The sequence below is a fragment of the Neoarius graeffei genome, chromosome 23 (genome assembly GCF_027579695.1).
Source record: "Neoarius graeffei isolate fNeoGra1 chromosome 23, fNeoGra1.pri, whole genome shotgun sequence".
Lineage (NCBI taxonomy): Eukaryota > Metazoa > Chordata > Actinopteri > Siluriformes > Ariidae > Neoarius > Neoarius graeffei.
The window spans coordinates 16,847,384-16,860,898 of NC_083591.1; positions in this window are offsets into that span (position 1 = coordinate 16,847,384).

Sequence of the window (13,515 nt, forward strand, 5' to 3'; positions counted from 1 at the left end):
AGGCTTTAAGGACAATATATTGGAATGTTAGGACACTTTTGGATATGGATACAGGCGATCACCGACCTCATCAGCAGATGGCCTTAGTTGCTATGGAACTTGAAAGATATGGAATTGGCATTGCTGCTCTCAGTGAGACAAGGATAGTAGATGAGGGCTCTCTTATAGAGGAAACTGCTGGATACACGTTCTTTTGGAAGGGGTACCCAAATGGATCACCTAGAATGCAGGGAGTTGGTTTAGCCATTTGGAACAACATTGTAAAAGCTCTCCCAGAAACACCTTGTGGAATCAGTGAAAGGCTCATGAGTTTAAGAATTCTGCTTGTCAAAGGGCGGTGCTTCACAGTCATAAGTGCATATGCCCCAACATTAGATGCAGATGAGGAAATAAAAGACTACTTCTATGAGTCCCTGGACAGATTGTTTAAAGGAATTCACCGCTCTGATAAAGTTGTACTACTTAGCGATTTCAATGCCAAAGTAGGGCACAATCACATCACTTGGAATGACACAATCGGTAGGCACAGTGTTGGAAAAATGAACAGAAATGGCCTTCGACTGTTGACTTTTTGTGCGGAAAATTGTCTATGCATCACTAACACCCTATTTCAACTTCCTGAAAAGTATAAAACCTCATGGAAGCATTCTCGCTCTAAGAAATGGCATCTATTAGACTATGTACTAGTCCGCAAAGAAGATGTAAAAGATGTCCTTATCACTAGAGCTATGAGCGGAGCTGAATGCTGGACAGATCATAGGCTTATTTGATCAAAAATGTGCCTAAGCATTAGGCCTTTATTAAGACGAATTCGGCCAGCACTTTGCCTCAACACGGCGTCACTTTTGAAGGAAGAAACGCAACGTGATTATCAGTTAAAGATGAGACAGAGTCTTCTGGATAACTTTTCATCTGATCCAACACACTCAGGCCCAGAATTGACACAAGAGGAACTGGATTCCTACTGGGAAAAAACAGCATCAGTAATCAGAAAAAACACTCAAGACTGTCTTGGTAAAACAACTCGTCATAATCAGGACTGGTTAGATGAATCAGCAGATGAAATAAGATCTTTACTAGCACAGAATAACAAAGCTCACGATGCATATCTGGCACATCCCTCATCTAAGCACTGTTTGCAACAGTGGCATCAAGTAAGATCAGACATGCAACGAAACCTAAGGTATCTGCAAAATGATTGGTGGACAAGAAAAGCTCATGAAATACAAAAATTTGCTGATGAACATAAAACGCACAAATTTTATGAAGCAGTCAAGTATATTTTTGGTCCTGTTAGACATCATCTCACTCCCGTTAGATCAAGTGATGGTTCTAGATTACTCAAAAACAAAAATGAGATCGTGGAACGCTGGGCAGAACATTTTCAAACTTTATTAAGTCAAGACTGGTGCTATGATGAATCAATTCTGCATGACCTACCAACACTCCAGTCCCCACAATGCAAAAACTTAATGTTGAGCCAACTAAAGAGGAAGTCCAAGTTGCAATACAACACCTAAAAAACACAAAGTCCCCTGGTGAAGACAGAATTGCTGGTGAACTCCTGAAATACATTGGAGAAAGCATAATCACACACTTGCACCACATCCTTACATCCCGCTGGAAATGCAGACGAATTCCCCAATGCTGGAATGTGGTAATAGTAGAGGAATATCCCTTTTGGACGTTGCAGGCAAACTCTTCACTTTAATTATATTGATGAGGCTTCTTGGACAATTCACAAACAGAATACTTCCAGAATCACAGTGTGGTTTCAGAAGCACTATTGACATGATTTTTGTATCTTGACTCATACTTTAAAAATATCATGAACAGCATCGTGGTCTTTGTCTTGCCTTTATAGATCGCACCAAGGCATTCGACACAGTGAACAGAAAACTTCTGTGGGATATCCTAGAAAAGTACAGCTGCCCACCAATTATCCTCAGTCTGATTCGCCAATTTCATGATGGAATGCAGGCCCATGTTGTGGTTGGGAAAGAGGAGTCTGAACCATTCAGTGTGAACACTGGAGTCAAGCAAGGCTGTGTACTGGGACTTGTTCTTTTCAATATCTATGTTGTGGCGATTACATTGCTGTCTAGAAGTAATTTCTCACCAGAAGACGGGATCCCACTTAGATATCGATTTGACGGCAGTCTTTTCAACCTGTGAAGACTTAAAGCAAAAACAAAGACATCATGTACTACACTGTATGAGCTGCAATATTCAGATGACACTGTTATTGGCTCTCACTCTCCGGATTCTCTACAGAGAATGATTGATATATTCACAGAAGCTTATATCCGTGCCGGCTTGCACACTAATCCTTGTAAAACTGAAGTGTTACAATATTCAATCAATAGCACATCTCCCTATGAATTCAACATTTTTTTTTCTTCTTCAAGATGGTGCTCCCAGAGGGCGATGTCGCGGAGCTCTCCGAGTCAAGTTACTTCTTTGTCTTCTTCTCCTTCTTATTTTTTTGTGCTGAGTTAAGACACACTCTGCTAATGTTTTCTATGATCGGGTGACCTTATTACAGCTGAGAGAGTGGAGTCATTTCGTACTTTTCGACCAGAGCATGCTGGAATCCCACCCTGTGCTAACATGCTATGCTGACTCTACGCTAGACTGGCCCCCGACAGGGAGCTCTCCTGAGAACAACAGGCTGAAGCGGAGGCGCGGCAGACGGGGAGGAGCTGACCGAAGGCTCCGGTGCTTGGTTAGCAATGGAAGGCTAATCCTCCCGGTCATATTGTTTGCAAACGTTCAGTCTCTGGAAAATAAAATGGACGAACTCCATGTTCAGATTTCCACGCAGAAGGACATTCAGGATTACTCCATATTTCTGTGAAACCTGGCTGGGGGAGAGGACACCCAATGAGGCAATAACACCAGATGGCTATACGGTCTTCAGAGAGGGCCGATGCGCTGTGGAAAGCGGCAAGACTTGCGGAGGAGGAACGGCCTCCCTCGTCAAACAATCCTGGTGTACCAACTGTAAGATCATCTCAAAATCTTGTCCTGAAAATGTGGAATATCTGACTTTGAAGCTAAGACCATTTTATCTGCCCAGAGAACTGCAATGCATTATTGTGAGTGTCATGTATATCCCCCCTCTGCCAAGGAGGAGGCTGCACTGAAGGAGCTACATGATATGATCAATGAGCATGAAAACACATATCCTGACGCTGCTGTCATTATTCTGGGAGATTTTAACCACTGCAATCTCCGGAAAAACATGCCTAAACTGCATCAGTTTGTGACTTTCCCCACCAGGGGAAATAAAACACTGGATCACTGCTACAACAACATCAGAAATGCCTTCTCAGCTGAACCAAAACCCCATTTTGGAAAGTCTGACCACCTGGCAATCCGGCTCAAACCAGTTTATAACAAAAGGCTCAAGACAAAACCAGTCACAGTCAGAACCGTTAACACCTGGACTAAAGGTGCACAGGCTAGCCTGCAGAGCTGCTTAGAGACCATAGACTGGAGCACTTTCAAAGAGACCACTAATGACATCCACAAATACACAGAGACTGTGAGCGACTACATCAGCTGGGCTCCGTCCATATGTGCACCTCCCAGTGTGTATGTTCCCCAACCAAAAACCCTGGTTTAATGGGGACATAAAACAGAAAATCAGGAAGCGGCAGGAGGCCTTCAAGTCAGGAGATCAAGTGGAGTATAAGAGAGCCTGGTACAAGCTGCAGAAGTCCATCAGAGCAGCAAAAAGGGCTCACTCCCAAAAACTTGAAAGCTACTACTTCAACCACAACACACGCAGTATGTGGCAGGGAATCCAGTCTGTCTCAAATTATAGGAGAACCACAGCAACCACAGACCCCCGAAATGCCACCCTGCTAGACAGCCTTAACACCTTCTACGCCAGGTTCGACAGGCTGAATACGGACACACCCTCAAAAGCCCCCTGTGACCCCACAGACACTGCCTTTCAGGTGACACACACACAGGTCATGAAGACTCTGAAGAAGGTGAACCCCCACAAGGCTGTGGGACCCGACGGAGCCCTGCCAAAGTTCTGAAGGCCTGTGCGGAACAACTAGCTGGTGTGTATGCTGACATCTTCAACATGTCATTATCCCAGGCTGTAGTCCCCCGTATTTTCAAATCTTCCACCATCATACCAGTCCCCAAAAGACCAGATACATCCACCCTAAATGACTTCAGGCCAGTGGCACTCACATCAGTTGCCATGAAGTGCCTAGAAAAACTAGTCCTCACACACATCAACCACACAGTCCCAGACATTGTTGACCCCCTCCAGTTTGCCTACCACCCCAATCGATCAGTGGACGACGCAGTAGCACACTGCAAAAAATAAAAATCTTAGGAAGTTTATTTGTCTATTTTCAAGTCAAAACATCTAGCCACCCTTATTATAAGACATAATTGCCCAACAAGCAAAACCTCATTTAGCTAGAAAGGCTAGTTTTTAGACAGTCCATCTTGAAAATCTTGTATAGACAAAATGTCTTGAAAAAGTCTTATTTGGAGCACCTTTGAAAATAAAACAAGTTTTTTTTTAAAACAAGTAAGTACATTTTGGACATTTGTCAAATGCGGTTCATCTTGTTTCAAGAAAAAAAAACAAAGTATGCTTGTTTTGGGAATAAATGAACTTTACTGAAATCTTTGAATCTTTCATTACAATTTAACTCTACCTTACATATCCTAAGTTTACTGCAACTGTTTTCTCAGTCATTCAGAGTGAGATCCTTCTAGATGCTGTACATACTCTAGACCAGACAAGTGCCTTCAAAAAGGCTATGAGTGAGTGGAGGGCGTTTTAGTGAGGTCTTTTTGGAATGTTGTGAGTTAAGTTCAGTGTTTTTTTTGTTTGTTTGTTTGTTTGTTTGGGGTTTTTTTGTGCCTGATCTTGTAAACCCCTCGTACACATGAATAGTCAGTGCCCCCAAAATGCACTGTTGCTTTGGCGTTGTGTAAGCACTGTAAGTCAAAATGCGTAGACTTTTTTTTTTTTGTGCCTGATCTTGTAAACCCCTCATACACTGCCCTGTTGGTTTGGCGTTGTGTAAGCACTGTAAGTCAAAATGCGTAGACTTTTTTTAAATTATTATTATTATTATTATTTTTTTGGTGCCTGAGGTCCTGGGGAAGTGGAATCTTAAGAGATGTTTTAATGTTTGAATGTTGAAATGGGAAAAAAAAAAATAAACTTGTTGCAATGCTATACATGTCGTCAACTTGATTCAAGATAGTATCTGGTCTCATATCTAGAGTATTTTACTAATTACAGGTCACAAAAGGAGAATCTTTTAAGCTAGCAATGCTTAGTTGTAGAATTTAACAATCCTAATATTAATATATTTATCTTAAATTCAGTTTTTACTGCTAAGACTTTGTCATGAATTTAAGTGAAATACCCTTAAAATGAAATAAATAAAAATGACTTGAATGGCTAAATGTAAGAAGTACGATCTTGTTATAAGAACTATTTTGATTATTTTGAGTTAATCAGATCTTGCATAATAAGTTCCCCAATCTTATTTTGGAATTATTTCATCTAAAAACAGGTTAGATTTGTCATCTTACTTTAAGAAATCTTACCAAGTCAAATTTGACTAGTTCCACTGGCAGATTTTTTTCACCTGATTCAAGCAAATATGCTTTGTTTTAATCTTTTATTTCTTATTTTTGAAAGGCCATTTTTTGCAGTGTAGACCAGATAAGTGCCTTCAAAAAGGCTATGAGTGAGTGGAGGACAAGTTCAGTGGTTTGTTTTTTTCCCACCCACTCGTGAGGTTTTTTTTTTATGTGTATGGAGAGCGTGCATGTGACGTCATGAGGTCACGTGATATTTGTTTATCTGCCATCTTGGACGGCATAGAACTTAGACAAACCCGTTCTAATTATCAAGTGTGTGGGAGTAGATCTTTCGAGAATGGTTATATCTTGTTCAGCATTTGGTTGTACCAATAGACAGGGCCAAAAGGAGGGCCTGTCATTTTATAGATTCCCCGCAGACGAGGAGAGACGCGCAAAATGGGTGTCCGCTGTGCGAAGAGAAAACTGGTACCCCAGTTCGACCAGCCAAATTTGTAGTGAACACTTCATATCAGGTAGGTGTAATCTTCTAATACATTTATATCTGATATTGAATAATAATTCTGCACAGATAAAGATAGCGGTGATTTGTGATATTTTTTTTCAGACAAAAACATACATATTTACAACCCTGTCATTATCTGGAACTGAGTTTAGATTTCGAACATTCTTATGATAAAACGTCCTGCATAGTCTCTTTATGATAAACGTCTTAATGCCACTTACCCGTGAGGTTATCAAGTAGACATTCTTCTTTGGAACCTTCCAGAGGTATAGTTGGGATACCCATCCCGCAACAAAATATTTATAAGCTTCCAGGCTCTTGTAAGCTTTGAGGGCTTTGCCAGTGTAACACGATTCACGATTAACAAGAAAATTATAAATGTCGTGGTAGGCTAGATCGGGCAAATCGCCGGCACCGCAGCTCCGAATTTCCCTGAACAAGGATTGCGGCAAGTTGTACGGATCTGCAATCCCCAACCTGGAACACTTTTCCACGTAACGCTGCCTCACGTCACCTTCAAGATGCTGAACAAACTTAGACAAGTTATCGTGCGATGTAGATGGGGTATTTTCAGAATTTTCTTGGAGATTACTCCCTGGATCCATTACACTCGCGCAAGGTAAACAATCCTGAAGCTGTCCAATATGGCGGAGTGAACACGGACGGGTCACGTGACTGCACATCCTCTATAAGGGGTTTACAAGATCAGGCACCAACCAACCAACCAAACAAACAAACAAACAAAACAAACAAATAGTCAGTGCCCCCAAAATGCATTGTTGCTTTGGCGTTGTGTACACTGTAAGTCAAAATGCGTAGACGCTTGGGTCACCTTTTATATCCTTAGTTTACTGTGACTGTTTACTCAGTCATTCAGATTGAGATCCTTCTAGATGCTGTACATACTCTAGACCAGACAAGTGCCTTCAAAAAAGCTATGAGTGAGTGGAGGGCGTTTTAGTGAGGTCTTTTTGGAATGCTGTGAGTTAAGTTCAGTGTTTTTTTTGTTTGTTTGTTTGTTTGGTTGGTTGGTTTTTTTTTTTGTGCCTGATCTTGTAAACCCCTCGTACACATGAATAGTCAGTGCCCCCAAAATGCACTGTTGCCTTGGCGTTGTGTAAGGACTGTAAGTCAAAATGCGTAGACTTTTTTTATTATAATTTTTTTTTTTGGTGCCTGAGGTCCTGGGGAAGTGGAATCTTAAGAGATGTTTTAATGTTTGAATGTTGAAATGGGAAAAAAAATAAACTTGTTGCAATGCTACACGTGTCGTCAACTTGATTCAAGATAATCTCGGGTCTCATATCTAGAGTATTTTACTAATTACAGGTCACAAAAGGAGAATCTTGTAAGCTAGCAATGCTTAGTTGTAGAATTTAACAATCCTAATATTAGTATATTTATCTTAAATTCAGTTTTTACTGCTAAGACTTTGTCATGAATTTAAGTGAAATACCCTTAAAATGAAATAAATAAAAATGACTTGAATGGCTAAATGTAAGAAGTACGATCTTGTTATAAGAACTATTTTGATTATTTTGAGTTAATCAGATCTCGCATAATAAGTTCCCCAATCTTATTTTGGAATTATTTCATCTAAAAACAGGTTAGATTTTTCATCTTACTTTAAGAAATCTTACCAAGTCAAATTTTACTAGTTCCATTGGCAGATTTTTTTCACCTGATTCAAGCAAATATGCTTTGTTTTAATCTTTTATTTCTTATTTTTGAAAGGCCATTTTTTGCAGTGCAATAGCCCTACACCACACTCTGCAACACCTGGAAAGCAGCAGAACGTATGCCAGGATGCTCTTCCTGGACTACAGTTCTGCCTTCAACACCATCCGCCCGGGCAAGCTGATCGAGAAGCTGACAGACCTTGGTGTCCCAACTCCCACCTGTAACTAGATTCTGGACTTCCTGACAGAAAGACCACAGGTGGTGAGAATGGGAGGACAGGTGCCTGCTGAGCTCATAGTCAGCACAGGATCCCCACAGGGCTGCTGCCTTAGCCCCAAACTCTTCACCCTGTACACCCATGACCAGAGGTGGAAAGAGTACTAAAATATTATACAATATATATATATATATATATATATATATATATATATATATATATATATATATATATATATAAAATATTATAACAGTACAAGTACTGTTACTCTGATGAAATTTTACTTAAGTACAAGTAAAGTTACCAGACAAAAAATCTACTCAAGTAAAAGTAAAAACTAGATCATTTAAAATGTACTTTGAGTAAAAGTAAAACGTTACTTTTAACAATGGGTGTTTTCTGCCTCCATTGTGTTGTGCAAAAATGAAAAAGAAGAGGAAACAAGGATATATGTACATCTCAACCCAGATGTTTTATTTAAAGGAAGTGTATCAAATTGAATGCTTAGGATAATGCTGCATTAAAACTGAGACAAACAAAAAAGGTCAATACACACAGTCATGTCGTTTACATCGCCCTGACCACACACAAAGCATTGTACACGAAATATGAAAGTGAAATGTTGCACCGAAATCTCGTAGCTTGCCTGTGTGCACTGTGTGTTATTGAACAATTCAATTCAAACATTATTTGTTTTGCTTAGTATTCCTTTCTGGCCTGTTGGATGTAGAATGGTAGGCGGACTGATCACGTCAGGTTGGCGAGCTAACTTGCTTGCATGATTAGCCAACTGAATAACAGACTAGTTACCGTTATGTTACAGTACCAACAGGTTGCTACTTCAACATTAGCAATGCCATCCACTATTTTTGGAATATAACCAGCCTATTGTCGGTTTTACTATGGAAAGGAAACATTATGATCAGGGGCGCAGATACATTTTTTGAACTGGGGGGGACAAAAAACTGGGGGGGACAAAAAACTGGGGGGGACAAAGCTGCCAGCAAACCAACCCCAACCCCGATATGCCTGTCAAACTTGTTGTGGGTAACCATAGCAACCAAGCTCGAGCTCGAAACCTGTGCAGTCTGCGCAGCTCAACCAACCGAATATCAGTCTTTGTTTTGTTTTATGTGAGTTGTTGCAACTATGTATACACTGCTGTGCACCTCAATAAACCGAATGGTAATTAGTCTTTTGATTTTTCCGTGAGGTTTGCCTTATGCAAAGAAAGACAGCATAGATGTTTTTTCCTCCCTATAAGTGGGGGGGACCGAACGAGGTGAATTTAAATCTGGGTGGGACGAATCCCACCCGTCCCACCCTCTATCTGCGCCCGTGATTATGATGTCAATGACAATACTTACCTCAACATGCTTGCACAGATTAGACGTCGAATTTTTGTATGCCGCAATGGTTGCCTTCTTGGGCACACAATCTGCATTGCATAATGAAACTGTCACCCCTTTTCTCTACGAAGCTGAAGTGATCACGTATGTAGGGCCAGGGGTGCACTTCATTACTGGAAGAAATTGCGTTTTCTGCAGGGTCGTCCACCATAGGTTCCTCAGTCTCCTCCATGTCCGCAGGGGCGCTTTATCAACACCCGTGGCCCAGGGGCTAGGCCCCTCATAGGCTACCTGTCAACCCTACCCTTACCGTTGGCCAGGAAAACACTCTTATTAGGGCCCGAGCCCTATGGGCGAAGGCCCTATTGTTCTTGTAAGAGTTCACTATTATTATTCTTCTTCCGTCTTCTTCTTCTTCTTCCGTCTTCTTCTTCTTCTTTATTTTTCTCCGCTGTTGGGCCATTTTCGGGGCGCTTGCCATGGGCGAAAACGCACGAAATTTGGCACCAGTTCTGAGAATTGCCACCGCTACTCAGAACCAGAAGCCCAAACTTGGCCGGGGCTCCGGGCCTCTATAGCGCCCCCTAAGTCGTTGTGATTTTGGCCTCCCGCTTTAAGGTGCCTGGGTGCCATGTAGTTTGTAGTAGTGGCATGCCATTTGGTACACATATGTATCTCACTAAGCCGGACAAAAATGTAATGCCAATGCATTAGCCACGCCCAACAGGAAGTGAGGTAATTTCACTTTTGTGCGAAATGCATGGCCACGAAGACGGCGCAACTCCTCCTAGACCGTTCATAGGAATGTCACCAAAATTAATACACATCATCTACAGACATGGCTGACAAAATTTACTAAATACGTTTCACGTAGGATAAACCCTTCAGAAGTTATACGTCAATCAATTTTCGATGCAAAATTTTACATGCTTAAAAATTCATAACAAATCTTCTGCTTGGTCAAAACTGCTCATACTTCACACGCAAATCACTCATTGGGCTTCTGACATGTTACCCAATTTCTGTGATATTTCGCCACTGGGGGCGCTATTTTTGGGCAAAAAATCCAATCTTTCCTCAAATTTGGTCAAACTTCACGGCCACCCTCTTACTACCTCCCATGTCATGTATACCACATTTTGGGAATTTTCGTCCATGGGGGGCGCTGCTTTTGGCCGACGCAATTGCTCCAAAACGGGTTTTTTGTAAATAATTCCATAATGATTTTCCTTCACACCACTACCTTGTGATAGTACGTTGCTGTTGTAGACACTTATTTTTCCAACTCATAATCGCTCATGTACAGCATAGCGCCACCTACTGACATGGGAAAAACCAAAAAATTTATTCTTCAAAAATCTATATCTCATCTTCTATTTACTCAATTGTCATCAAACTTCATACGCACACTCTTCATAGCTCACCTGACATCTACACCAAATTTTGTGCACTTTCGCCCCTGGGGGTGCTGGTTATGGCAAAAATGATATTGCAGCTTCTGATCTGTCAAACTTGCCAAGCAAACTATTTACAAGACCCTTATTGGGGCGCTTGCCATGGTCGACAACGCACGAAATTTGGCTCCTTTTTCTTAGACTGCCACCGCTACTGAGAACCAGAAGCCCAGATCCAGGCGGGCCTCAGGGCCTCTATAGCGCCCCCTAACTCGTTGTGATTTTGGCCTCCCGCATTAAGGTGCCTGGTTGCCATGTAGTTTGTAGTAGTGGCATGCCATTTGGTACGCATATGTATCTCACTAAGCCGGACAAAAATGTAATGCCAATGCATTAGCCACGCCCAACAGGAAGTGAGGTAATTTCACTTTTGTGCGAAATGCATGGCCACGAACACGGCGCAACTCCTCCTAGACCGTTCATAGGAATGTCACCAAAATTGATACACATGATCTACAGACATGGCTGACAAAAGTTTCTAAATACGTTTCACGTAGCATAAACCGTTCAGAAGTTATACGTCAATCAATTTTCACTGCAAAATTTTACATGCTTAAAAATTCATAACAAATCTTCTAATTGCTCAAAACTGCTCATACTTCACACGCAAATCACTCATTGGGCTTCTGACATGTTACCCAATTTCTGTGATATTTCGCCACTGGGGGCGCTATTTTTGGGCAAAAAATCCAATCTTTCCTCAAATTTGGTCAAACTTCACGGCCACCCTCTTACTACCTCCCATGTCATGTATACCACATTTTGGGAATTTTCGTCCATGGGGGGCGCTGCTTTTGGCCGACGCAATTGCTCCAAAACGGGTTTTTGGTAAATAATTCCATAATGCTCTTCCTTCACACCACTACCTTGTGATAGTACGTTGCTGTTGTAGACACTTATTTTTCCAACTCATAATCGCTCATGTACAGCATAGCGCCACCTACTGACATGGGAAAAACCAAAACATTTATTCTTCAAAAATCTATATCACATCTTCTATTTACTCAATTGTCATCAAACTTCATACGCAAACTCTTCATAGCTCACCTGACATATACGCCAAATTTTGTGCACTTTCGCCCCTGGGGGTGCTGGTTATGGCACAAATGATATTGCAGCTTCTGATTTGTCAAACTTGGCAAGCAAACTCTTTACAAGACCCTTATTGGGGCGCTTGCCATGGTCGACAACGCACGAAATTTGGCTCCTTCTTCTTAGACTGCCACTGCTACTGAGAACCAGAAGCCCAGATCCAGGCGGGCCTCAGGGCCTCTATAGCGCCCCCCGAGCACCGTACAGTGCGAGACCCTATTGTTGCCATGTGTCCAATTCTGTGCTTTGTCGCCATTGTGGGAGTAATGTCTCTTGCCGAAGAAGCTGTGGAAGGTATTTCGCGGGGACGCATGCCCCCGCCCCCCTTGGCCGCTGGCGCGAGGGCCCGTCGAGGCCGCTTGCGGCTTTAATTTTATTTGCAATACGTGTCAAGCATTTACAGTGTAAGCGCGTAATTAGCCTAGAAGCCTACGATAGGTTACGTTTGGCTCAGCGTAGCTGCGCAAGGCCCACGCTCACATCGCTCAACACATCCGACCACAGAGGGAGAGAAGAACGCGTGCATTATCATTACAGAGCCGGTTCTGATTATTACCACGGACAGGACAGTGATACTGCGTAACTTTCACGCAGGGGCATGGCCAGAGATAACCACACAAGCGCGTGTGCGCTAATGTAGACCTATGTGTTGTAAACATAAAACACACACACCTACAGACAAGTCCTTTTAAAAAATAAAATACATAAAAATAGCTCAGCGGCATGAAAACAAACATTCACTGCAAGACAAGGTGCCCTAGAATCGCCATCAGTTTTTAATATCTATATGGACTTTGTTGTCAGGATTGCACAGCATGAGATATCAAAACTGTACCCAGATACAGGCTTCAAGTTCAGATATTGCATTCCAAATGAGGTATCCACAAGAGAAATGCGTACGAAAGCACGAGCATCAGGAGAGGGTTGCATAACAGAGATTCTATACACAGATGATCAGGCCATACTCGCTGGATCCATCGAGGAGCTTCAGAATATTCTTCAGTTGTATGATAAGACCTACACCCGCTTTGGTTTACAAATATCATATGTCAAAACAGAAACAATGGCTTTTAACGTCAATGAGGATATCAAATGTAAACCAAGTATCATTTCCCTTGGCGGCACTAATATTAAAAACATCCGCACCTTTAAATATCTTGGTTATAATGTCAGCAACTGTGATGAATCCTCACACTTCCTGCATGCTAGGATAAGTGCTGCATTCATGAAATGGAATGAACTGAAACACGTTCTAACCGACCACCAAATACTACTAAAAACACGTATAAAGTTCCTAGTGGCATGCGTTCGATCTCGTCTCCTGTACAGCACACAGGCATAGCAACTATCATCCAGTGAAATTCACAAAATTGAGGTAGTGTGGCACGGCTTCCTAAAGAAAATGATTAAAGGTGGATATAAACGAAAGAATGCCCCTGACCAAAAGAACACTATAAATGAAGATATAGACTGGAGCTACAAGATGTCCAATGCTGACCTCCGGAAACTGACAGGAACCCAGGATATAAAACTATCCTGCTACGTACAACAACTAAAATATATTGCTCACGTTTGCCGGATGGGCAATAACCAAGTGCAAAAGCAGCTCCTGTTTGACAAAAA